Source organism: Vipera ursinii (genome assembly GCF_947247035.1).
Source record: "Vipera ursinii genome assembly, chromosome: 1".
Classification (NCBI taxonomy): Eukaryota; Metazoa; Chordata; class Lepidosauria; order Squamata; family Viperidae; genus Vipera; species Vipera ursinii.
In genome coordinates, this window is record NC_139512.1 from 102,877,220 (window position 1) to 102,903,823 (window position 26,604).

The following is a 26,604-nucleotide window of genomic DNA, read 5'->3' on the forward strand; positions in this document are numbered from 1 at the left end:
TACAGTAACCGAAAGCGGAAGCGCTGAAAGTATTGCACCCACCATATGTGTTTTGGGGACCGGCGCAGTGGTGTCTGCAAAGCCTCCAGATTTTTGTGATCTGTCCACACCTCAAACGGTTCCTTTGTGCCCGCCAGGAAATGTCGCCAATTCACCAATGCCCACCGTACGGCGAACACCTCCTTCTCCCATATTGCCCATGCTCGTCCTGTATCTTTTAGCTTACGGGAGGTGTAAGCACAGGGCTGTACATCCCTTGGCTGTTCCTCTGGAGTAACACTGCTCCCACTGCGATGTCGCTGGCGTCGGCTTGGACGATGAACAGCAAGTCAGGATTCGGATGCAGTAGAACTGGCTCCTTAGCAAAGAGGGCCTTCAGGTCCTCAAAGGCCTTTTGGCAGGCCAACGACCATGCCAGAGGTTGACTGGGGCGTGGCTTGGCCACTGCTTGTTGGGTACAGAGCAGGTCCGTTAGGGGTAAGGTGACAGCAGCAAAGAAGGGGATAAACTGCCAGTAAAAATTGGCAAACCCCAAGAAGCTTTGCAGCTGATGGTGGGTTCTTGGGACCTGCCACTCCAACACAGCCCTGACTTTGCCTGGGTCCATCTCCACCCCCTCCCCCGATATTCGGTACCCTAGGTAATCCAACCGGGTTCAGTGGAGCTCACATTTAGACAGCTTCACATATAGTTGGGCCCTCAGCAGTTTTTCCAACACCTGTCTTACGAGTTGGACATGGTCTGCCATGTTGGAGGAATAGATCAGGACGGTTATAGGGATGGATGCCGGATGCTGACTGGTTGGATAGGGGTGGTGGAGCTAAGGGGATTGCCTGTATATGAGGCACTGGGAGCAAGACACTCCCAGTGCTGACTTTTCTGTCAGAGTCCTTACCAGCCCTGGTTCCACAAATGATAAATGATGGTCAACAAGGTAGCTGGTTAGGCAGGAATGTTCTGACCAGTGTTTATTGACAGTGATTAACAGCAAATAACAGTGATTAACAGCAAATAACAGCAAATAAAGTCAGCACTGGGAGTGTCTTGCTCCCAGTGCCTTATATACAGGCAATCCCCTTAGCTCCACCCCTCCTCCAACCAGCCAGCATCCGGCGTCCGTCCCTGTAACCGGCATAGCTGGCCTCTGCCTACCCCCTCCAGCGTTGTCTCCAGCAGTCCAGCATGCAGCCAGGAGCCTCAGCTGTTGGGCGGCCAGAGAGAGAGCAGTCAGCATGCAGCCAGGAACCTCAGCTGCTCAGAGGTCAGGCAAAGGGATTCCTCAGCCAAGGGGAATTCCCCTCCCCTCCCCTTCCCCGAAATGGCAAGCTTGACACACAGGTCTATCAAGCAGCAGCAATATATGAAGATATTGAATTTGGACAATCACTTTAGTAACAACAGCAAAGACAATATGGGAGAATACAATGTCAAGTAAATCCAGTATTTTACCAAGAAAACCCCATAGCTACTACATAGACAGTAATACAACAGTTTGATAATTTCTTCCTATAGATGGATTTCATATATTTTTGCTTGATGCATATCAACATAATTGCTCCTTCATAAATATACTGAGGTATATTGACTTAATTCTGCTGCTATAGTATTTAGATAGGTAGAAATTTAGCAAGTGAGGAGAGGCAAGGACAGAATGAATGGTGATTTCCCTGTGTCCCTAGCTTTGCACATATCTGCAAAGTCTTAACACCTAAAATTTTTCAGAATATATTCTCGCTTGCTGGTTGAAATGGGAAAAATACAACCTTAACTTTAAAGGAAGTAGACTGAAAGATATTTAGAGATTATTACTAATATTTCTCTGAAAGAGAAAGAGATTCATTTTTGCAATTCTTTAATAGAACCTGCAAAACCATGTGATCTCCTCTGAGAAACATTCCAATATTCCCTCAGGAATATTTCCAGGAAAGTTTGTTTCCAAAGGGAATCTCCAGGAATATTTTGATCCAAATCGCATTCAAAATACACAAACAAACTTCTTGTTCTGGAAGATTAGTTTCTGGCAATGTAGAAACTAACATAGTATTTAATGAAATGCTTCTTCTTTGGAAGTTGTTGTAACTATGCTCACAAAGGAGATGCTGGAGGCAGAGGTAGCAGCTTAGCCGCTTTCCACTGAGAGGACAAGATCCATTTCCATGGAGTCAAAGTCTATGTTATGGACACATGCAGCTAAAGTACTTAACCTCAAGGGGAAGCAGCAGTCCCAGCAGTGGCATCCATAGCTGTCCTATAAAACAGGAAATAAGCAGAGCCATGCTGTAAATTTAGTGGTGGAAACAGTGTCAGCCCCTCCATTGCTTTGACTCCCATTATTAGTAGTGCCAAGCAAGCCTCTTCCCTCTATAGCAGATCTGAGAGGAGGAGAAAGAAGCAATAGGCACAGAATCAGCATCCAAAGCAGTTGACTTCTCTGGCCAAAATTCTATCAGGGTTCCTCCTGGATATGTAATTGAATCTCTGTCTTAGTTAAGAAGAGTGAGATCGTGGTGGGAACGAAACAAAAAGAAGTATGAACTATGAAAGTCATAGAGATATCACAACGGAGTGGAAGAGAATGATGAGAAACAGATGGATGCTTCTGAGTAGGTGGACTCAAGAATTGAGAGCCAGTTTGGTGCAGTGTTTAAGATATTGGTCTACAAACCAGGAGACTGTGAGTTCCAGTCCCGCCTTAGGCATGAAAACCAGCAGGGTGACCCAGGCCAGTCATTCTCTCTCAGCCCAACCCACCTCACAGGATGGATGTTGTGGAGAAACAAGGAAGAGAGAAGGAATGTTATGTATATTCAGTACCTTGAGTTACTTATAAAAGTAATAAAGGCAGGATAAAAATTTAGTAAATCTCATAAATAAAACAAAATTGGGCTTTGAAAACAGACACTGGCTAGGAGAAGATGCCAACTCACCCTATCTAGCTTCAACAAACTTCCTGCTGCCTATGCAGTAACAAAATGCACTGTCCTTTTGTCTCCATATTAAGAATCACTTTTCCAAATCATACAGGGAGTGCGAACATTTGTGTTATAATAGCAATTTCACTATTAAAATGCAGATTACTGGGAACACCCTCCCACTTGTGATATCTCTTTAAATACCACAGAAAGTAAATTGCCCTTTAAAAATCTGGGAAATCTGCATATAAAATGAGCCGTTATTTTTCTGTGGAGATTTTCAGCAAGGGAGAAGAGAAAAATTTCACAATCTGCCTTCTGCTCCCATAGACCTTGGAGGGAAACAAAATCCTTCTGGGTGTAGATGACAAGAACCTTAACCTTTAACTTTATTTTTCAGATTCCAAGGACTATTTTTATATTCTGAATGGCTCAAATGTTAGTATATAGCACTGGGCTATCTAGTGATTAAAGACACTTCCTGAGCGTCAGTCTATTTATGTGCGAATTGAGAAAACTAACCGTAACCACATCTGACCATTCTTGCACTTGAGTCTAATTCAAAAGTACTACTCATGAGCAGGTTGAACTGCAAAAAAAAGAAAAGAAAAGAAAAGAAAAAGAAATGACTCTAATGTTTCTCTTTTTCCTCTGCAAAAGCAGTTGTTCATTGATATTTATAGACCATAGAAAAGTTCAAGTCCTAGTCTGATGTTTTTTGAAGGGTGAGAGGTATTTGAAGTATGATCAGACTGGATTTCATGTTCCTCTAGTTTCAGGCACTATTTTTTTTAAGTAGCCCCGTTCCCTTGTGTGCAGAGCCAGTTTCATTTACATTTTTATTTAGTGTTGTAGAAGACGAGGAGTAAAACATTTCTGGGATTTGATACTTTTTAAAAAATTTATATGCTTTTTATAATTCAAGAGACATATTCATATTAAGTGCTTGGAAATTTAGCTTAGATCACAGGTCAAAGCATTCAAGAGTTTTGATCAGAGACACGACTATCTATCTACAGTATCATCTTTCTTTCTTTCTTTCTTTCTTTCTTTCTTTCTTTCTTTCTTTCTTTCTTTCTTTCTTTCTTTCTTTTTCTTTCTCATCTATCATTTATCATCTATCAATATCATCTATCTATGATCAGGCTTGAACAGACAAAGACAAAGCACTACCAAAACTCATTTCTACATTTAATAGACAAACCTGCAGGGAAAAAGATGTTTGCAAAGCCTGGAGTGATTTTGATAGATGATTAAATCCATGGCCTGCCAAAATCATCCACCAATTAATATTGTACTATTTATATTTATTTATTTACTTACTTAATGCCAGAAGATATGTGAATGTCCTACAAATAAAAATATGCTTCTGTCTCAACAATTAAGATGATGTTAAACTCAGATCAGTTCAGTTTTCAGACAGGAGTCCATTTCAACCTAAGCTCTTCTGTTCTTGATGAACAAAGTAGGGTGGAAGGCCAATACTATTTTTCCCGATGGAGAATTTAGAGTTCCTTTATATCTAGAATGCCTGCCTCCACCAGTTGATGATTTATGCTTTTTGTCCATGGCTTGATCGCTGTGATGTGTGCAGAGAGCTAGTTTTGAGACAGTCAACAGGCAGACAGAGAGATCTACTGAATAAAAAATGGAAGTTTACAATTAGATCCTCTACCATTTACATTTTAGCAAATACCAGATAGGGAGACTTAACAGATGCTAGACCAACAGCATTTATTATAGGAAAGGCAAACACGGTCCATAGTTATTAATTAGATTCTCAGTGATTTACCAAAATAAGTAAATAGTTCGTGCTAACATATACAAGGATACTATCAGATATTCTTCTTTGAAACTTAACAACTTAAGTTTGTTTAACAACTTTTCCATTCATTCAAAGAGGATAAGATGCCAAAATTACTTCACCTTAGGTTTGTGCAATGAAAAGAGAATCTGTAAATCTGCTGCCCCTTAATGGCGGCTGCTAAACATTTCTGTGGGCTTACCTGATAAGGTTACAATAATTGTTTTTGGTGGTGAATCAACAGAATGAAGCCTGATATTTCCAAAACTTTGCTTAATACTGTTATATGAGAAATACACACAAAGGCTTGTTTTGCAGTAGCACAACATTCTGCTGTCCAAGCAATATAGATGTAAGAACCCTATCTAGAAAATAGTAGACAGCTTCTATAAATATTTTCTTGATTTTTGTAAAAGATTCTGGACTGGTCATGAGCCAATAGAAAACTTGATGCTGAGTACAATTGAAATCAACCCTTTCCACATTATCCTTTTCTTTCCTTAGTTTCAATGAGCTGGGATAGAAAGCCACTTGCTTTGGAGCATAGCATTCAAATTGAACCCTCCCTATTTAGAAAATAATTCTAAGTCAAGCAGTTTTTGAAAACTATTTACTTTTAATGATTTCTGGAGTTTGAGAAGAGATAGATAGATAGATAGATAGATAGATAGATAGATAGATAGATAGATAGATAGATAGATAGAAACTGATCCCATTATGCAATATATACAAAATGGATGAAGGCATTTTACTGTGTGAAGTGAAAGATCTAAGACCTGATATTGACTTCTTTGAAGATAATTCATTAATCTGAGTGTAACAAAATGAATATACCATGATAAAGCCAAAATCTACAAAAAAGGATGCCATTGATGTAGTCTATTTATTAAGAGATGAAAAAGCAAAATAAAATAGGTTTTCTTCACATACAATATAAAGCCTATTAGCTCTGATAATCAATTTTAAAATATTAGACAATAAGACAATCACAGATGTAGAAGCTTATGTTTCTTTGTGGCCTTATGAATCATATCCTTCCTTAAATCTCTCAATTTCTTATATTCCAATCCCTTCTTGGGTATTCATTTTCATTGCTAAACACACTGTTTGCCAATCAATTTATTAAGGTTTATCTTGCTTGTGCCAAAACAAATGTTCTTACTCAAAGATAAAAGGAAATCTAAAATTAAAATAATAATTTCACATCCCTGCTTGCAGAGCCTAATTATGGGAGAAATTTGGCATATAGAATCTCTTGAGATGATATGGAATCCATATGTCAATACAGCCTCTTTGAAGTTGACCCTTTCTGTTCACACTATGTTGAACAATTCATACCTGCTGGGATTGCAATAATAGGGAGACTTTCCTTTGGAAAACAACTACGTACTTTCTATATAGTAGCTTTCTCTACTTTGGTATCTCCAGATGTACCAAGCTTCAATTTCCATCATTCTTTAGCTGCTGGCTTGAATACTGCAGGTACTGGAAAAAATGTTAGGTCAGTGAAGGTTGATGTAAAATTATCTTGCTTTCTATATCAATTTATTAAAGCATTTAGCAAGTTACTTTTTCTGAAACAGAAAGACAATAATTCTGAAGCTGCAAGCATTCAAATCCATAGCAAATATATGGAGATTTCTATCTGGTATACCTGTCATTGCACTGAATTTGTTTTTTCTGCCTTCTGCAAATGTCTAAAAGGTCCTGGCTAATTAGCAGTGACATTGATGGGTTGGAATTAAGAATATTTAGCAATAACTTATAATAGAACACATTGGATAAAGGAATGAAGAGAAGGAAAGTATCGCCCAATGCATCAGGCTGTAGAGAACTCTTTATATTTCTGTTATAGGATCATAAGATGATCGTGATCATTGGTCTAATGTTGATCTTTATTTATTTATTTATTTATTTATTTATTTATTTATTTATTTATTTATTTATTTATTTATTTATTTATTTATTATGGGACTTATATGCCGCCCTATCTCCCGAAGGACTCAGGGCGGCTAACAACAATAAAATACAAAATACAAATATTAAAAAAAAAACTATCACAAAGCCCCACTAAAACCAGTAAAAACATTAAAAACATAATTAAAAACCCTTATCATCAGTCCAGGTCGGCCTGTTGGAAAAGGTATGTTTTGAGGTCACAACGAAAGGACCGGAGATCTGGGGCCATCCGGAGATCTCAGCGGAGCTGATTCCACAAGGCAGGTGCCCCCACAGAGAAGACCCTCCCCCTGGGGGTCGCCAGCCAACACTGTCTGGCGGACGGCACCCTGAGGAGGCCCTCTCTGTGTGAGCGCACAGGGCGATGGGAAGTCGTTCCTGGCAGCAGACGGTCCTGCAAGTAACCCGGGCCTAAGCCATGATACAGAGAACAAAAGAAGTCTCTGTTAGAAATCAGGGCTACACTGATTTTCTTTTTTTAAAAAAAATGTTGATTACCCATGAAATGAAGGGACTGTGCTGTGTATGCCTATGCTTATGGAAACAGAAAAAGTTTTTGAAGCAGCCTTGTGAATGTTTTAAAAGATTAGGCTGCTTTCATGCTTCAAGTATTAGTACATTATCTGGGTGCTTTGCAAACCACTTCTTTGAGATACTGCACACAGGCCTACTACATGTCTCTGCTTCTGAATGGCTTTATCTACACACTTGTAAAAATGCTCCACCAACTTATTTGACCACTGTGCTTAACAATTTAAAGTGTGGGATTTATGGCACTAAGTCACATAAATGTTAATATCTCCACCAACAGACAACAAAAGGAACACAGAAATATTATTTATACTTACACAATGCTTAGTGTGTTTTATGACTGAAGTGCCATGTGTATTTATATGGATTAAAAACAAAACTACCAAGAAATTAAAAAGCACCATTCATAGAAAACATAGCAAACACAAATCAAACGGAAAACTGAAAAAAAAAGAATCTTTGGGAAAAGAGAAATCAATTTAAAATCGAAAGGAGAGGAATAAAACATGGAAACTGTGTCAGTAAATAAAATGTCATCAAAAGAAATAAATCTTTGTCTTATACCAGAACCTTATAAACGCTGAAGTATCCCCAGGTCTAATAATGACAGATCTGTACAAGTAGTCCTCACTAGCTGACAGTAATAAGAACTAGGAATTTTTGACACAGTCAAAAGATGGAATGTCACATGACGACAACAACTTACCATGGCAGTCCTAGCAGTTCCAGTTACCATAATTAGGGTTGCAACATCCCGTGGACACACGATCACCATTTGCTACCTCTCACTGGGTTCCCCATTGACTTTGGTTGTCAGTAGCTGGCAGTGAAAATTGCAAATGGTAAACGTAAGATTCCACTGTGACAATGAAATTGCAAACCAATTGCCAAGCCCCTGAATTACAATCATGTGACCACAAGGAGATTGTGATGGCTGCAAGTGTGAGGACGTGTCATAAGTCCCCCTTGTTCATCGCTGCTGTAATTTCAAACGGTCACTGCATGAGTAAATGTACAGCAAGAACTACCTGTGCTAATTAGCTCTTCCTGTCTTTGCCACCTGTCATTTTTCATTAAGCGGCAGCTGTTAGAGAAGATACCAAACTCAGTGTCAGATGCCAAACTGAGAATTTAAGTGTCTGCATGTTAAGGAGGGAGTTAAGTTCTCAGATGAAAAGGACTTTAAAAGACAATAGCAGCTCTCTGGACTGGATCCCAAAATGAACTGAAAAATCTACCAGAACTCAGCTGCAGAAATCTGAATGTGGCATCACACTTTCTGAATCTCTTTTGCTGCCCTCTAATGGCAGTTCTCATTTTTGCACTCATGATGTGATAGTGAAGAGCACTGAAATAGCTGGCAAAATCCAGACAGTATTTCTCCATCAACACAAGATTTCTGTCAGCAAAATGGAGAAAGGAAGCATTTTCAACAGTTCTTCCAATTTCCAAAAGACTGTCCAACATTCCAGAAGAAATTTGGTGGGACACAATAGCCTACAAAAAGAGAAAAGCTGAACGTGCCATCCTCTTATTGTGCTGATGGAGTGTTTCCATTACAGAATGTTTGTTGGATTTGATCCAAGGTCATAATACCTAAGACCACTTAGTATTCTCAAAACCATATTTGATACCATTTGAAGCCTCTAGGCTATTTTAAAAGGAATGTTATGTACATTACGATAAATTTCAAAAGTTTGCTAAATGTCGGTCACTTAAAAGCCCTTGCAGTATTTAAGCATTTATGTTTTTATACTGGTTTCCAGTTTGCTTAAAAAGAGAACTGTATTAAAACTGTGGGCTTAATCCTATTATTAACAGAATGCCAGCTTTCTCTAACAGACTGTTTTTCAAGCTTAGTAACTTTAAAATATATAAACTTCAACTCCCATAATTAAAATTGCCAATTAATTTATTTTAACAAAAGCTTTATTGAAAAATAAGCCTCACACTTTTTAGGAGGGCTTACAATTTGAATACCATTGCTCATGGATCTTTTTGATAGCCCATTCAACAGATGACATAGTAAATATGAACAACTATCATATTTGTTTCATAAAGGTTTCTAAACGGATAATAAAAATATTTTCCCTTTTTAATTAGTTTTGGATCTTCTCAGGATATTGACTTGCTGGAATAAAACTGTATTTTATTCCCAGTCAAGCACAATAAAAGCAAATAAGACTTTCAAATCAAAACCTAAAAAACAGACATTGATGCAGCAGTTAAGATTCTTGATCTGTAGGTCTTTAAGCTTCAGCTTTCAAATTTCCAGGCAAATTCCTCCACCAGACAAATCCTCGAAGAGAAGAATATTTATAAATACACCTTTCTTTATGAGGACTCCTACTTAAATGAGTCTCCTAAACACATCCCTTTGAGGATAGTTTAATTCCCAACAAGGTATTTTAGACTAAAATGGGGTTTGACTTGAAAATGTAAGCTCACTGTGTTGTATGAATTCAGTCAATGTGATTCATTTGGGGTCCAGTGTGTGATGTGGGATTAATTAATTCAGTAAATATATGATCCTTAGGGTAGTTGCTAGATCTGTTAGTTTTGTATCTACCAGGTTTGGACTGGAAAAATCTGGACTATGACTCGATGACAACTAAGATATATAGAAAAATCTGAGTTCTAGTGATTGTCCATACATTTATAACTATAACATCAAAGAAATTTTTCTATATCTCTTTGATATCATCTAGAGAACATCTGGATTTTATGTTGTATATGGTGTATGAACATGTTCAATGTATCATTTAGGGGACAGATGTCCAACCCTCAGCCCATGAACAGCAAATAATGCGGGCCTACAAGATAACAAAAATAAAGGAAGTTTGTTATTTATATACATTTGGATTAGCGGCAGGAAGGACGAGGGAGACACGTCTTCGTTCAACTAATTTATTTAGTCAGCCCGGACAACGGAACAGGGGCGAACATGCCTTATATAGGCGGCTGTCAAACGGGACAGCGAATCAGCTGGGCGCGTTTTCCCGCCAAGAACAGGGGGCCAATTGGTCAGCTGTTAGGGCAGAATCTCCCCAGAGACAACGCTAGCTAGTTAGCTAGGCAGGGGATCCCGTCAGCTGGTTTTGGCGCGCGGCCGGCGTTTTGACAGCTCGCCGCCGCTACTGCGCATGCGCCAACTTTGACAGCTCGCGGTGGCCGCCAAGGGCTTGCCGCGAGTTTGACAGTTCGGGTTGAAGTGCGCATGCGCGCCGTTTGACAGCTGTCAAACGGCCGCGTATATTTGTAGGCCGCGTGAGCGGCTGCGCATGCGTGGTCTTTTGACAGCTGTCAGTGCGGCCGCGAAAAAGCGGCCTGTGACAGCTGTCATTATGTTTTTGAGTATATTGCAACATTAACTACAGTATATTATATATTTTATATGCAGCCCAACACAATTCGTCTTCGTTCAGCACAACCCATGCAAGCCAAAAGGTTAGACAACCATGGTTTAGAGCAGACATGTCAAACCCGCAACGTCATGTGACATTGCACAACATATCGGAGCTTTTTCTCCATTGCCGGCAATGGGGTAGGCGCAGTTTCCTGCTGATGGGTCCGGCCCACGGGCCGGCAGTTTCACACCCCTGCTTTAGAGTATCATGATCTCTATTCAACCACCTGTTCCCAGAAGGAAATTACTCTTCCAGATTTCTTATTTGCCTGATAGTTTTTACTGATTTTATTATATTAAGTTCTTTAAGCTTGGTTTATTACATACTATTTTTTATCTAACCAGGTAAAACCCTATTAGTGTGAGTGTGGGATTTCCTGCCCATTTATATGCAGTAGTTTCAGAGACATGCTCATTTTCCCATCTGCTTTGGTGAATTTTGAGAAGGCGGTGATGTGAATCAAAATATTAAAAATTTTACTGCTTTATAAAATGAAACATATTGGGAAAGAGAACCATGGCTATATACTTATTTAAAATGACTTTGTATCATTAAAATCAATTCCTAACAAACAGAATTCAGTATATTATTAGACAGCAATAGTAACAAAACAAGACAACCCCCCCCCAAATAATAGCACCATATGCAGTAATGCTGTGATGTCAGCAAAGATAGTGTCCTTCTCTTGTCTTTCAAAAACAATCAAGACCATTGTTTAGGACATACTTACTTGAGAGTAAGTCCTGGTGAGAATTACTATGCTGAAACTCAAGTTCTTGATTGCTCTGCCCATTTGGCATCATGATTGTTCAGAGTGAAATGACATCCTTGAAGACAAAACAAGGGGTTTCTTAATACCCAATCATGTCAACATTTGACAACGTGGGTAGTAAATGGATATGTGAAGGGTGGTTGGCACGTGTATGTGCTGTTTCCAGATCAATGGCTTTTAATGGCCACTTAAAACAACCTCCTTGAGTTGGTTTACAGAAGAAAAAGTAGAAGATTGGGTGTGAAGGTGGGGTAGGTTGGGGGTGGGGGTGGAGAACCTTCTCCCAATGTAACCCATCTGAAAGCACCAGAAAGACCCATCCCTCTCCCACTCAAGTAATTAGCACCGTTCCTCATTTTAACTGCAGCTTGAAGCAAGCATGACAATATCTTTGGGATAGTCTCAGATTTCAAAGCTTCTCCTCAGAACCAGCTGGGGCTCATGGAATCCGGCTACTTTTTCTGCATAAGATATAATGCCAAGCTTTTTGAAATGAAAGCTGTGGCAGGACTAGTAGAGATTAATATAGGGAGTGAAGGGAAGAAATGCTTCTTGTTTGATAAAGCACAGATGTCTGCTTGATTTGTTGAGATGGCTGACAGTTGCTGATGGCTTGCAGCTTGGGATTTACCCCTCACCCTCACCCATTCACTGATCAGTTCAGTTTACCAGTGTGTTGGAGATGCATTGCTGAGATCCAGTTATCACAAACTGCTTTGCAGGATAAAATAGTGAGCAAAAGTTAACATACAAATGGTAGCTAATTTATCGGATAATTTCCCAGGTGTTATACTGAATAAGTAAGATCCATTGGACATGAATCCACTTTGGCATGGCACCTTAAATGGCCTTATGATATCATAGTCTGTGTGTTTGTATGTGTGTATTCTTGCATAGGAAAGTTTAGCAATTATGTGGGTTCCTAAACAATAATTCTAAACCTAAATATATTTACTAGAGCAGAGGTCCTTAACCTTTTGGGCACCAGGGACCAGTTATGTGGAGAGAGGTTTTTCCATGGACCGGAGGGGGTGTGGTTTTGTGTGCTGCCTGCATCCTGTGGATGTTGCTTTCCTTGTTTGTGCAGACCGGTTGCTGGCATGTTGTGGCCTGGTACTGGTCCACAGACTGGGGGTTGGGGACCCCTGTACTAGAGAATGAGTTGCACTGAACAGTTCATATCTCAACCCAACTCATAATATAGCTGGTTTTTTTCTTAGCATATTCTAAGGTCCAGCCATTGTAATTTGCAAACTGTGGTCTATGGTGTAGTGTAATATACGGTATGTGCTCAGACATTAAGGATTTTCTAGCAAACCATAATTAAGCAAAACATGGATTAGTATATAGAATTAACCCAGCCAATGAGATTTAATTCTGAGTAAACCTAATCAAATCTCCATTACTTGAACGTCCCAATGTTACAGTAATGCTGTCAAACACAGGAAATCAGGAATTGAGGTGGTTAAAATGAATACAGGTTTATTGCATGCTAACATTCTCTGCAAGAATCTGAACTTCTAATGATCAAAACAAATTGACAGTAGATAAAAGTCAACGGAATTAGAAAATCAATAAAACTTTTTTTTTTAAAAAATAGTCAGCAGAATTCAAGGTGGGCTGGACTTATGAGCATGAAGGAACTTGAGACCGATGCCATACTTATCCCCTCACTCAGGCTCAATCTGCTCATCTAGAGATTCTTTCTCCATATTATGCACAGTGATATGTACTTCTATAAAATTTCAATTATATCAAGGACCTTCCCTCCAAATTAGCAACCCAGATATTTTGCTCTAGGCCTCAAATCATTTTGATTGGCCTTTGTTTTTCCTTTTAGCGTGTTTTTTTCAATTGCACAGTGCTTTCCTGAAATCTGCATGCTACATTTCTCATGTGATCCCAGACACTTCCTTTTTTAATCATCCCAAAGAAAGAATTTTTCCTCTTCACAGAAGATATTATATTGGTGCAGATCTACATTGGTGTAATACTATTGACCAGGCAATAGAAATACTTCTTAACCACAGATTTTCCTTTATCCCATCTTTGCCATCACTTACACAAGTTTCTATGCTCTGAGTTTCTGCCCTGTTAGTTGATATGAAAGCCTTATGAGTAGTATTTGCAGCATCTCTAACAAATGAATTAATAAGATATTTGGTAAAATATACATTTGAAATTTTCAAAAGATCTGACCCTGAATATTGCACTATTAATTATATGGAAACACTTGTTCAGATATAACTTCATATTGCTTAGTAATTGTCTTTAATTGTTATTAAAGGTAAAGGTAAAGGTTCCCCCGCACATGTGTGCTAGTTGTTTCCAATTCTAGGGGCCGGTGCTCATCTCTGTTTCAAAGCCGAAGAGCCAGCGCTTGTCTGAGGACTTCTCTGTGGTCATGTGGCCGGCATGACTAGATGCCAAAGGCGCACGGAATGCTGTTACCTTCCCACTGTAGTGGTCCCTATTTTTCTACTCGCATTTTTACGTGCTTTTGAACTGCTAGGTTGGCAGAAGCTGGGACGAGCAACAGGCGCTCACTCTGTTATGCGGGACTCGGGATTCAACCCGCCAAACTGCCAACCATCGGATCGACAAGCTCAGCGTCCTAACCCACTGAGCCACCGTGTCCCTAAGAATCGTTATTAGAAATTATATTTATTTGTCCACTGCACCAATCCAAGTGGACTTTAGACAGTTTATAGGAGTTCAGATATCAGTAATCAATATATTATATTAATGATTAAAATTACAACAATAAACATAATAAATACATAGCAAATGTATATATGCTTTTGGCTCCAAAGTTACCCTCCAAATGCTTTCTGGAAAACCTGGGTTTTTACAAGCTTCCAGAAGATCATGAGAGTGGGATCCATCCTTGCCTTGGGAGACAAGGAATTCCATAGGAGGGGATCTGCCATAAAGAATACCCATCGTGGGAGACCCTTTCTGCTAGATCCCTGGTGTGTGGGTGGGTGGGATTAGTAGGTGTCCTCTGATTGAGCCAGATGGACCACGTTTATATGGGAAAGGATGATAGTTTACCCTGAAATGACAAATGACCTCCCTACTTTGAAAATAACATCTAAATTTAATATTAGAAGTTCTAGGATTTCTGTGTACATTCAGTACTTGAAGATGTTTGTATTGATACTTCCCAGAAGTCTGTCCTTTTCTCCCTCACTCACCCTTTTCTTTCAATTCTGTCTCCCTTCTCTGTAAAATTCCAGTGTGGTTGCGTAATATTTATTCCTTGTTGACTGATGGAAGTAAAATAATTGTTTGGAATGTTTTGTGTGAGCTGTTACCAGATATGTTGAGGAGTGTGACTCAAATTTGAGGGCACTTTTTAATTGATAGGCACAAAGGAGATTTTACAGACTAAAATTATGTCCTGGTGAATTAACTCAGTTACGATTCATATAACAGATTTCTACAATTAATGGTGTTTTTATTGACATAGCCATAAAATCTGCAAAATGAAATTATTCAAGGAATTGATGTTGAAGCCCAGGATTAGGGTGACAGAATCATTGGTCCTGTGGTTCCATATACAAAGACTTGGATATTTGAGCCTCTGAGCTGCTGTCTACATTATAGAAAAGAGCTGTAAAAATAAGATTGGAAGAAAAAAGATATTACAGTTAATTAAATGAAGTATCTAAAGTATTAAAGTGCAACTTTGAATAGGTCTTTAAAAGGCAATTTTTAAATGATTTTTTTTTGTAATTGTAGAACAGGTAATCCTTGAGTTGTTGACCACAATTGAGCCAAAAATTTCTGTTGCTAAGCCAGACACTTGTTAGATGAGATTCCCCCCTTTTACAACCTTTCATGCCATAGTTGTTAAGTGAAGCATAGCAGTTGTTAAGTTAGCAACATGGTTATTAAGTGGATCCGGCTTTCCCATTGACTTTGCTTTTCAGAAGGTTGCAAGAGGTGATCACATGACCCCGGGACACTGCAACCGTTATGAATATGAGTCACCTGCCAACCATCTAAATTTTGATCACATGACCTGTGGGGATGCTGCAACAGTTCTAAGTGTGAAAAATGGTCCTAAGTCACTGTTTTCAGTGCCCTTGTAACTTTAAATGGTCACTAAGCGAACTGTTGTAAGTTGAGGACTCCTTGTTTAATAGTTTACCACCTTGTGAGAAATAAGTATAGATCATATAAAATAATAGAAAAAGTAATAATTGGAAAGAAGGCTTATGTAATTGTTGTTAAAAGAGAAAAACACAGACAAATGAAAATCTAAGTTTCTAAAATGCCATTAGAAACAATATTACATAAAACAAAGCAGTTAAAATAGTAATCAGGTGAAACATTAATTTATGAAGGACTGATAATAGTATAGCTTTAGTACCAAAATGCGTACAATGTGTAGAAATAAGGCTAGGGGGACTTTTCACACCTGCAAACGATTCCAAACAACTAAAATGGAATTCCAAACAATTGCTGAATGAAAGAAAGATAAACCAGTGGAGGTAAAAATTAGTGCACAGCATGTCTCAAAGGCACTTTCCCCCCCCTTTTCTTCAAAAGGCAACTGGACTGTTTTTTTCCTTGAGGGAGAAGAAGAAAATGTTTCGCTTTTCATCCAAGAAGTTTCTTCAATTCTGACTGAATGGTAGGAAATGGAAGGATTTATATTCCTTGCAGTCATGTGGTCATTAGGACTCTTTCTGAGAGTCGTTGAGGCCACTGCAAGGAATATATGAGATATGCTTCTTTGCTGTTCCATCTACTATTTGAAATGAGCAAATAGATAGAGAATAGATAGATAGATAGATAAGGGATGCGGTGGCTCAGTGGGTTAGGACGCTGAGCCTGTCGATCAGAAACCCGCAGTTTGGCGGGTTGAATCCTGAGTGCCGCGTAGCAGAGTGAGTGCCTGTTACTCGTCCCAGCTTCTGCCAACCTAGCAGTTCGAAAGCACGTAAAAATGCAAATAGAAAAATAGGGACCACTGCGGTGGGAAGGTAACAGCGTTCCGTGCGCCTTTGGCATCTAGTCATGCCGGCCACATGACCACGGAGACGTCCTCGGACAAGCACTGGCTCTTTGGCTTTGAAACGGAGATGAGCACTGGCCCCTAGAGTTGGAAATGACTAGCACACATGTACGGGGGGAACCTTTACCTTTACCTTTTTAGATAGATAGATAGATAGATAGATAGATAGATAGATAGATAGATAGATAGATAGATAGATAGGAGAGTGTGAGATGAGAATATATTACTTCAGCCCAAAGGAACAGAGGCAAGTCAAGAAATAAACTTTGATTTAATTTTAACTTAAATCATAAATGTGATCTCCCCATGTATTTCATCACATTAAACCCTACACTCTGGCTGCAACATATGGAGCAGTTCTGTGGATAGTTTTGTGATTGTGAAATATCATATGCAATTCTAGAAGATTTAAATTAGATTGGAATTACATTGGAATGTCAATTGTAAAATAACCATTTACAGTCTGCCTTCTAGTGGGCGTCTTATAGAGCATTTCCTGCATATGTAGGAACTCAAGTTCACTCCAAGGTAACTTCAATAGGATAATGGATATTGGATAAAGACTTTGAGTGGTTATTGATATTTGTGTAGATAAACTACTCAAGAATGGCATACAACTCATGTGGAATATATTATATTCCAGTATTATAGTTGACCTTTGCTTCCATAATCCAAGCAAATAATATATGCTATAGCAAACAGACCTGGAAATATGTGCAAAATCAATAACTCAAAAATAACATTATTCCCTATTAAAGGAAATGTATTCCCAAGAATTATTTCTGAATATTGTTTCCTAAACTATTAGGGCGGTTAGTTAGAAAAATGTACTATTTTTCAAATTAAGTATTACAGTAAAAAATAATTGTACTGTTTATTCGTAATACCATATGATTTAAATGAAAAGTTAAATGCTGAGATTTATAAGAATAATATTTGGAACTGACTGAACTTATCTTTTAAAATAACTAAATGAGTTGAGCTCACTTACATGCTAGGGACTGCAAGTCTAAATTGGTCTTTTTATGTTTTAAATAAATTTTTATTCTTGTTGTGATTTGTTGTTGTTAGCTGCGAAGTCGTGTCCGACTAATCGCGACCCTATGGACAACATTCCTCCAGGCCTTCCTGTCCTCTACCATCTTCTGGAGTCCATTTAAGCTCACGCCTACTGCTTCAGTGACTCCATCCAGCCACCTCATTCTCTGTCGTCCTCTTCTTCTATTGCCCTCGATCTTTCCCAGCATTAGGCTCTTCTCCAGTGAGTCCTTCCTTCTCATTAGGTGGCCAAAGTATTTGAGTTTTAGCTTCAGGATCTGGCCTTCTAAAGAGCAGTCAGGATTGATCTCCTCTAGGACTGACTGGTTTGATCTAGTCATAAAAATTAAACTAAAAGTTTAAACAAAGTGAACTTTAAAAAAATCACTCACAAATCTTATGAAGCTATGCCTTGTCCAAATCTATCTTAGGGCCATTACAAGTTAACTCCCAAACTGGTATTATCACTATGCATTGTTCAGAAGTTCCACCAAATCCAAAATGAATATCGAGTGAGATCGTTTTGGCAGCAATTGTGCTAAACAGGGATTTTCCAAGCTTGGCTGCTAACCCAGGATTCCTTTCTTAGGGTCACATTGCTTGTAGATTACAAAATTGGCTGCAGAATAGATACCCTACTCAAATGACAGATTTGTCCAACCTGTGCAGTGTTAAAGGAAACTGGGCCATGTTTTGTAAACTGGCGCTAATATTTTCCATCTGTAACTAAGAACAAGACTGATGAAGGACAAAAGAATAGTGTGCAGGCACAAGGGACTGCAAAGGGAGCCACAGAAGAAAAAGAGAATATAGTTAGTACAGCTACTTGGAGAAAGATGGATTCTTTCACAAGCACTCCCCTTCTTTTTATTTAGATATGTTTGGTTGATTCTCTATCCATGATCCCCTTTGTTTTGCAATGGGAAGCTTGCACAGATGAATCAGGAGTAAACTGTAGCTCAAAAATAAGAATCCTTGTTGGGATTCATGGTTTCTTATGCCTAAATTCACAATTGGGGAAATTTGTTTATATTTAGGGGAAATATTAACAAAATATATTGTCATTCCAAATGAGGAACTATTTTTAAGAAAACCTTCCAAGGATTTTGCTGTATGGCTGTTTTTTATTTATGTAAACTTTTTCATATGGAAATTAGTTAATTGTATCCTCTTTAAAATATCTAAATGTATGTAACAGCCTGATCGAATGGAATAGCAAGTATGAACAGCAAAAGTGAAATTAATTGATTAATTAGGTGCCCTCAAGTCAGTATCAGCTCCTAGTAACCACATAGGTATTCTCCATGACAAAAGTCCTAACCTGATCTTCAGGTCTTTCAACAGTGCATTCACTGTAAGTGTGTGAGTTCATCCACCTTGTCACCTTCCATATTTTCCAGGATTAGAGTCTTTTTCAGAGGATGAGGGTTCGTGTTACGTATCCAAATAAGATAATTTGAGCTTGGTCATTTGTGTCTCCAGTGAAAACTCGGTGTTGATTTGTTTGATGATCCATCAGTTTCTTTCCTTAGCTATCTATGATATTCTTAGGAGTTCTCAGGAATTTTCTCCAGCACTACGTGATCACTAAGAGCTGACCATGATGGTATATAATCAATATATAAAGGTAAAGGTAAAGGTTCGCCTGCACATGCGTGCTAGTCGTTTCCGACTCTAGGGGCCGGTGCTCATCTCCGTTTCAAAGCCGAAGAGCCAGCGCTTGTCCGAGGACGTCTCCGTGGTCATGTGGCTGGCATGACTAGATGCCAAAGGCGCACGGATATAACTATATAAACTCTCTGATATTGATTGATTTTTTTTGTTTTTGTTTTGCAACTAGCAATTAGCACGAATGATGCTACCGAGTTTGAGTTATGACATGTTTGCAAGAAAACAACCAAGCTCAGAGAGCACCATGGACCCCTCATTTAAACCCTCAGCTGCAAATTGTCTCTTTTAAAAGATCTACTTCCTAGATCCCAGTAGATGGCATGTTTAGTTAAAGTTTGGTGAAGTGAAGTGGATTACAGTACTCAAAAGTAACAGATGATATTTGTAGGTCTCCTTTTCCCTTTTGCAGACATAAAGCCTACTACATTTCAAGCAGATATATTGGAACAAATTTCAGTAAGAGAAAGGGATCATTAATCATTCCTGGCTAACATTTTGGGAAAATACCTTCTAAGAGTTCTTTTAGGGAAGAGTGGGACTTTCCAGTGGTGGAAAGCAGTAACAACAACATTGTCACCAATAACGTCACGGACACTTCCACTTTAAAAATCCAGCAAGGCAAACTTGGAAGAAATTACCAGGAGCATAAAGCTGAAAAAAAGAAGAAGCTTCTTTTGCAGTGGAAGAGAACTTAAAAAAAAACACACACAAAGGAAATATTAAAAGTTTTCTCCCTTTAAATGCTACAAGAATGCCCATCTCTGTAAATGACTCAAATGCAAATAACTGAAAGTGGAAGTTGATTTTTAAATGGTCTCAGAATGAAGGACTTCACTATTCAATCTGCATCATATTCATTTTAGAAGGCCAACCTTCTTCTGTTGTAGAGACAATCTAAGATTAAGGCATTGTACATGGGAATGAGAATTTTTGACAGATGTTGAATAGGGCTTGAACTTCCTATCCAGCGCCGGCTCTTTTCTAATGACAGAGTCCTGGGGTGGAGTAGAGCTAGAAATCTCAGCATTGCACCAGGAGCTATTGAGTTATAGCATTGTTATAGTATTGGTTAAGAAGGCCCAGCAGAGATTATATTTCTTGAGACTTCTCAGAAAACAACAACTGAATGAAAAACTGATGGTGACCTTCTACCGTTGCCCCATATAGAGCATTCTAACCTATTGCATTAGTGTGTAGTTTGCTATGTCAGGACCCAGCCCAAACCACGTCTTAGGAAGACAAAACTCTTGGAGCCAATTCTAGTCCAAAAAGAAATCTTTACTCTGACATGCTTGGCTGTGGGAATACAAGACAGGATCTAATATTGTTCTACAAATTGAAACCTTATAAAGAGTTCCCTGTTCAACCCCCCTTCCCTAACCCCATTTGGTCAGCCCCCCCATCATTTACCTCGTGTCATCCCTTTTGTGGGAAAAGGAACTTTGGATTTTATGGTTATTGCTCTTTTCCTTCAAAGGAGACATAAGCCAGATGCCTCCTATCCTAGCCCTCCCTTTTGTTCCCCCAGTTCAAAAGGCTTCTCTGAATCTTTGAAATGCCTAAGGCAGGCTGGATCCACATTTGTTCCTTCCTCCTCGGGAGATGGCAGAATCCATGGGATAATGTTTTAAACATACATTTATGAATATGATATAAATGGATTCTGACATGTTAGCTGCACAGTAGCAGATAGTAAAGCACACCAGAGGGTTATTACCATTAATAGCTGCCCTCTCTGCCCTGGACAAACTGTACAGTTCCTGCTGTCTTAGGAAAGCTCAAAACATTCTTAAAGATTCATCTCATCCCAGACATTCTTTCTTTGAACTATTACCATCTGGCAGATGGTACAGGATAACAAAAACAGACAAATAGGATGAAAAATAGTTTTTATCCCAGATCTGTAACTGTATTAAATACTATTGTATAGTGCAGGGGTCAGCAACCTGAAACAGTGAAAGAGCCACTCAGAACCGGTTCCCTCACAAAAGGAAAAACTAGGAGCCGCAAAAAAATGTGTGCGCATGCGCGTACATATGTGCATGCGCAGAACAGGGTTTGACTGAAGAGTGGAGCCAAGGCGAGATATGCACCTACCCTGCATATTTGAATTGATTGGTTTAACTTTTTTACTCCCACTTTTTTGGGGGGGAGACTGCACATGGCAGAGGACTGGGTGCCGCAGGAGACGGCTGAAAGAGCCGCATGCGGCTCCGGAGCCGCGGGTTGCAGACCTGAGGTATAGTGCAACACTGAAGTGCAATATTAGGGGCAACACAATGGTGAATACAATGTGAAGGATGTGTGTATATAATGTATGTTTTTACTTGTGGTTACTTGTGTGTAGTGTGCACTGTGGACAGCACTTAATTTTGTTGAGATACACAATGACAATAAATATATTCTATTTATTGAGCTTTCTTCTCACTTTGATGTTGTCCCCATCCAAAAGCAACCAGCTCTGGGCAGGAAGATGGGCTGTGACGAAAACAATGCCCTCCTGTCTCCGATTAGAAAAGAGACCTGAGGAATGAAGTGAAAGTGACACTGTTGGAAGATCTCATCAGAAAACATGCAAGCAGTATGTGGGTAAACAATATATAATACAATTAATCATCCCTCAATTTGAGAGGCTATCAGGAAGGGGGCAGATCATAAGGCCATTATGAAGTAGCTATTTAGGGAACTTCTCTTCATTTTCTTCAGACCAGATGCCTGAGCTTGTGAAAGATAGCAAGGCCTCAGGGAGAGGTAATGTGGCCAGTGGGTCAGAGAATCATCTGAACAAACAAACAAACAGGTGGTGGCTAACCTTCCAACTAACAGTCTCATAAGACAGGGCTTTTCAACTTTTTCACCCTTTGTACCACTTTTAGGATATGGCAACATCCAAGTACCACCGGTCGCCTAGCAAGGTGTCAAAAACTTAATGACACCCCCCCAAAAAAGGAAAAAAGTGTTGAAGTACAGGTAGTCCTCGACTTACAACAGTTCGCTTAGTGACTGTTTGAAGTTACAATGGCACTGAAAATAGTGCCCCCCAAGCCACAGCTGAGCAAGACACCTGCCTGCCTGCCCAGCGGCGCTCTTCCTCCTATCCAAGGTTTTCATTGTTGTGAGCATTTCTGTTGAGGATTGGCAGTGGGGGTGGGGTGGGGTGGTTTATTTTTCCCCCTCTGCTGGGTGGTTGCAGCAGGTTTTGGTCACTTCCCATGACACTGGGACACTGTGACCGTCATAAATATAAATCAGTTTCCAAGCATCTGAATATAAATCACAAGACCCTGGAGATGCTGCAACATTCCAGCTGATCGGCGCTTCTTCTTGGCTCAGCAGAAGCACCAGGATCAGCGCCGAGCTCCAGCTGGAGCCTGGCGCTGATCCTGGCACTTTCGCTAAGCCCCGACAGCCCTGCAGCTCCAGCCATCTCTTGCTCAGGCTTGTGCGGTGCTTCCATCAGTTCAGCTCATTCCCTTTCCCCGCTACCACTTTCCTAGGATGGTCGCGTACCACCTGCCAGGCGCCAATGTACCACAGGTGGTACCTGTACCACTGGTTGAAAAGCCCTGTCATAAGATACCCAGAGAGAATAGACACAAAACAAACTACATCTCAAATAAAGAACTGGCTTTCTTAATTATCTTACTGAATTCATCCAGTTTTTGGTTTCCTAGGATGTTGTGTTTTGTTTTGTTCTGTTGGATTTTTTTTTTCCTCAAAAGCCTTATGGGACACCTAGGAAAGTACAGTGGGAACAGTTCATGTTTCTTTGGAGAACTGCAGCAACAAATGTTTGCCATTTCCATGTGCTAAATTTTAGTGTCTTCAAAGGTTTCTGTCAGTTTGGGAAAAATTATATGGTATTGAACACCTTAAGCTCAGCTTCTTTATACACTTCTAATTTATTTGGTATTTATGCAATTAATTAAATGCATCATAAAATGCTTTCTAAAGGCATTATATAACTTACAGAACATAGTAATGCGGTATTAGTAAAACATATTCCTAATATAAACTCTATAAAATAATATACATACCAAACTAAAGCAAGCTCAATATCACTTAAGAAGTCTATATAACACAGTTAGGTGAAATGGGCTGTATAGACACCTAATGCAATAAATAAACAAACAGAAAGACAGACAAACAAACAAATAAATAAATAAGTGTTTTAAAAGTAGAAGCTTGTGGTGGAAGGACACATTAATTTTCATAAAGGTGATGGAGTTGGCAGAGATGGCAAAATTGCCCGTTCTAATTAAAGAGAAGAATTTATCTAGTTTGTTTCCATCTAGAAACAAGCCACTTCTGGATGTTGTACTTGAAATTGAAAAAAAATATATATGAAGCTTTAATTTTAGGTTTCAACAATTAGAATGACCTTGTTGTTATAGAAATGGCTTGCAACAAAAGGTTGACGATGTAACTTTTTTTTGTATTCTACTGCATTGAAAAAAGTCAGAAGTCACTACTTCTTTTTCACTTCTTTCTCTTTTTCCTTCTCCAACTATTTTGATTTTTGTTTCTAATAGCATTTTATGTTATAATAAACTCTGGTTAAAAAATCTTTTTAAAAAAGAATTTGAATGGCATAATCTGAGGTTCAGGTGGCATGGTTTTCTATGGTTATGATGAAATTAAGGTTAATATAGATTTTTAAGAATCATGCCATTTTCAGAATATGGATCAGGTATAAACCAATGTCAACACTGGAAACGAACTTAGCTGAAGCTATTTTTCCTTTGTTTTCAGTTGCCACAGAGTTGGGAGGGGGAATGAGTATTCTTTTAGCTTAGTCAAAACAATAAATTGTTCCGTGGGAACCAAGGTCATTGCTGCCCGAGTTTTGGCGGGCTGAAGGTTCTGTTAGAAAACCCACCCATTGGGAAATGTGATTTATGACATATTACTGGGGTAGGAAAATCAACTTTGTAACATTGTAACCTTTGGGGGTAAACTTCAGTCTTGGTTTCACTTTTGAATGTGCTGATCTTTTGTAGCCAATAAATATGTTGTAGCCAATAAATATGTTCTTTAAGGAAACCTCTTGCCTTGTAGTTCTCATTTTATTGGTCTCATCTATTGGAACCATGACACTCAAACTGTGGTGAAAATTCCTTTATGGGCCTCAGAACAAAAAGCATTTTATAAGAAAGAAACCATTTCTTAATTTCAACAAAAAAGGAAAATGAAACTTCTTTAGAATTTTTCCTTCCCTTCCCTTCCCTTCCCTTTTTCTTTTTTGACATTTTTTTATTTTCTTATTACTTATCTTTATTCCGATTTAATTTGAAGTTTAACTGTCTTGAAATATATGAAAACATCTTTAATAAAGAACTTTAATAAAAATTATTTTAGAAAAGAAATTTATCATGCATTGTAGATATTCATGTTATTCGTTGTGGGATATGGAATTGATGGAGACACTGCTTTTAAATTAAACTAATAACTATTTGGCTTTTAGCTCTTTGTGGGTCTATGGCACAAAGTAAACAGCAGCTCTTATTACAAGCAAGAGGTGATAGAAGAAAGGTTCACTAGAATATCAAAGAACGCAACACTGTTGGCTTGTTGCCATTCCAAAATTAAAGAAATATGAGAATTAGACGACACCTTACGAGACTGTACTGAACAAGAAATCAGACAAGCTATGGGCAAAAGTTTAGTCATAGAGATTCAATAGTTAATCTGCCAGTACATGCATGTATGAATTGCTTGATCTAGTCTGAGGCCAAGAATATGGTCCAAATGCAACAGCAGAATTCCACTCTTGCATAGCTTCTGTAGACTGGGGATTGTAGGATGTGCTTAGACCCCTGTAACTAAGAACAAGAGAAAAGTCCTGCTTAAATCAGTCAGTGTGGTTTGGGATTTCAGGCCAGGGATCTGAAACACAAATTCAAGCCCCACTCTCTAACTTAGGCTAGTCTCTCAGTAGAAATTATCTCACAAGGTTGTGGTAAGTGTATAATGAAGTGTGTGGATGTGCACATCACTTTGAACTCCCCACAGGAACATTGAAACATAGTGTCTGTGATTTTGAGGGCTATGCTTCTATGTAATTAAGTGTAGTAATAAATAACTTTTGGTGTATACAGGTAGTCCTTGACTTACGACCACAACTCAGCCCAAAAATGCTGTTGCTAAGTGAGACAGTTGTTAAGTCAGTTTCCCATTTTATGATCTTTCTTGCCAGAGTTGTTAAGTGAATCACTGCAGTTGTTAAGTTAGTAACACAGTTGTTTAGTGAATTTGGCTTCCCCATTGACTTTGTTTGTCAGAAGATCTCAAAAGGGGATCACATGGCCCTGGGATCACATATTTATGCAACTGTCATAAATATGAGTTGGTTACCAACCATCAGAATTTTGATCACACTACCATGGGGAAGCTGCAATGGTCATAAGTGTGAAAAACGGTCATAAGTCACTTTTTTCACTGCCATTGTAACATTGAACACTCACTAAATCAGGGCTCTTCAAACTCGGCCCTTTTATGACTCATGGACTTCAACTCCCAGAATTCCTCAGCCAGCATGCCTGGCTGAGAAATTCTGGGAGTTGAAGTCCATGAGTCATAAAAGGGCCGAGTTTGAAGACCTCTGCACTAAATGAGCTGTTGTAAGTCAAGGATTACCTGTAACTAAATCTACATTGTATTGGCTTTTGCTGGAGTCACTTATATATTGGCCAAATATAATTATTTCCTATGATTTGTTTGGAAACTGATGTATGGGAAAACTGGGTTTGGAACTGGTTGGATTTGAAAGGGGTTACTTATTGTCCACTCTTCCAATGAACTCTTTCTTCTTCTATTTGTAAAGGGCAGAGTTACAGAAGAGAAAATATCTCCGGAGGCTACAGAATGCTGTAGAGTTGGTAGAACGCAAGCTTTTAAAAAGAAAAGAAGCACTGTCAGACATAGTGCCACAAAGGCAGTAAATAGAAGAACAAGTAGAGATTGCTTCGTGCTTGCCTCCCTGGTGTGCAAGCCTTTAAAAATACCACAACTAATGCGCCGAGTAAAGCAAAGATTAATTTCTATGCCACCTGGCAACAAGCTGTGGATTAAAGCCAGGCCTTCTGTATTGGGCTAATGTTCTGTGAATATTAGGCTCAAATGCCCAACCAACTGGCCTCTTGTTTAAACCATCGACGTGTTGCTTTTGTTAGTCCAATCGCTTAAGTGTTCATCCTCCTGTTCCCCTCCGAATGCAAAGCTCATTGTTTCAGTAGAAGGGAGAAAAAGACAGTAAACCTGTTCAATTACAGCACAGTACTAGAACCAGCTGTTAAGGCTGCCTGAATGCCAGGGGCTTTAGGAAAAATAAATATCCTTAGCGAAAGAAGGCAGACACACTCTATCCTTGGAGGCAAGACAACAATTTCCCTCATGCTGTTCAGAAAAGGAGCCTTTGTTTTAGGTTGGATGCTAGAACCATGTAAAGCTCACCAAAGGGAGTGCCCAGCAAGTGTAATCTTTCA

At 39.0% G+C, this 26,604-nt stretch overlaps 1 long non-coding RNA gene across 1 annotated transcript in view; it reads right to left on the reverse strand.

Annotated features, from left to right (window-relative positions):
• Window positions 1–26,604, reverse strand: part of LOC310648818 — a 126,541-nt gene that overhangs the window by 24,699 nt on the left and 75,238 nt on the right. Inside the window, exon 2 of the long non-coding RNA XR_014494153.1 lies at window positions 21,941–22,045. This is a non-coding gene — a long non-coding RNA (uncharacterized lncRNA). The remainder of the gene's footprint in view (window positions 1–21,940; window positions 22,046–26,604) is intronic.